Here is a 2048-nt window from a genome sequence, read left to right on the forward strand (position 1 = left end):
GCGTACGTGGGGCGTACTAGTGAGGGTACGCTGGGCGTACGCAACGTCATGGCTTACCGCATCCTCGGACGAAGCATTGAAGTGACGTGGACAATCCGGAGCCTAGCATCCGAGTACGCTGGGCGTAACCCGGATTGGTCCGATGACTCCTCCTTCGAATAATACCGGATTTTTTTATTTAATTTATATTTTAATTATTTAGTAAACTTCAAAAATTCATATCTTCTTCATACGAACTCCATTTTCGACGTTCTTTATATCCACGCGAAGGTGAGAAAATACTCTACAACTTTCATTTAGACTTCGTCGGCTAATTTTAACTTTATTTTTAATTATATTTTAATTAATAGGCCGGGACACGATAACTTCGTTAAAACTCCATAACTTCTTCATCCGACGTCCGTTTCTGTCAGACTTTTTACCGTTGCGCTTCTATTGTTGAGACCTTCGATTCTCATTTAGTTTGTGTCGGCTAAAAGTCTCTCGATCTTTATTTCGAGTTTTTAGCTGTCTACTGCTATATCCGTAACTTAGAAAAATCATAACTTCCTCATACGAAGTCAGATTTGGACGTTCTTTTTATGTATGCTCATGGTTTAATGATATATACGACTTTCATTTAGATACTTAAGGCTAAAAAGTATTGTATTGGAACTTCGTGTTTTTCGTTTAATCGGTGTTGCCGGTTTTGTCGGAAATCTTAGAATGGTCATAACTTCTTCGTTATAACTCGGATTTTTGTGTTCTTTATATGTATGAAAACCTTGTTACGATATCTACCACTTAGTATACTCAATTATGGTTTTATGAAAGTTTAAATTTTGACCTGAATTTTGCTGTTGTTACATTATCCCACCGTTAGAGAGAATTTCGTCCCGAAATTCGCATTTTGACTGGGACTCCAATTCTTGTAGGCAGGCGTGAGTGCTTTTGGTCCATTTGTTCCTCTTGTTTCTTTATGAATCTAGATCCTAATGTGCGTGTTTCAGCGGACCTTCATTACTCCGCCTATCACTTCGATCGATCGGGATCGTGTGGTTTTGGGTTTATTTACTTATGTTCTTCTAAATGTTAGCATATTCACACGATGCATTAGGGCAGCTAAGTTTTGAAGTTCATGGTTGAATTCACTCCTAGTTTCTGAGCTTGGATTTGACTTGTTGTATGCGTTGTATTTCTAAATGATCTGTTGGGGGATACTACGAGAAGGTTGTAAAGACTCCTCACATGAGTACCTCGGGGTTTTGAAACTAGAAACCAGTTGGGGTTTGTGTCGGGTTTGTCGTTATAAATCGATCGAGTTTCGTTAGTCGATGGTTAAAGTTAAAGGGTCTTTTATAACACATGGAACTGGTATGGGTAGGGCCACACCAATCCACGTCGAATGTCGATGTCGGTACTTCTCATTGTAAGACGTTCGTTAGTGGGATAGTGCATTCTACGTATGTGTTTTCAGTGCTTTTTAGTCTATCTCTAGTATTACTACTATGAAAGTTTTGTTTAATGATTGGGGTGTTTGTTCGAGTAGATTTTTAAACTTGTGACTCACGGAACTCCTCTGCGTCCCTACTATCAAATGGAATGTATGTAAATAAGTTATCAAGGAGAAATGTACCCAGAATAACCGTGGGGTCTGCAATAGCCTCCTCTTGGCCCATTGCGAATACTCGGCCTCCTCCACCAGCATTCATGATGTTTGACTCAAGGCAGTCCCTTCGGAAGTGTCCCGTTACTCCGCACTCATAACAAGCACGGTCTACTCCTACATTTGTGGCTGGAGCAGTTGGTTGGGCTAGTTCTATGCAGTAGCGGACAGTGTGTCCCTTTCTATTGCACCTAACGCAATGCATTTCACGGCAGGGTCTGTGATGATGAAAGTTGCATCGGTTGCACTTAGGTTGGTTGCCGTTGTACGACCTTTTAGGTGTAGGGGTATGGTTTGTTGATTGCTTTTTGGTGTTTCTTTGAGTTGATTTGCCTCCCGTCTCTCTCCATGGTTTTCGTTTCATGTTCTTGTGTTCGCACCTTGCGGTATTCTTATAGGTAGC

Source organism: Lactuca serriola, chromosome 6 (assembly GCF_051521515.1).
Source record: "Lactuca serriola cultivar US96UC23 chromosome 6, Lser_US96UC23_V15, whole genome shotgun sequence".
Taxonomy (NCBI): Eukaryota; Viridiplantae; Streptophyta; class Magnoliopsida; order Asterales; family Asteraceae; genus Lactuca; species Lactuca serriola.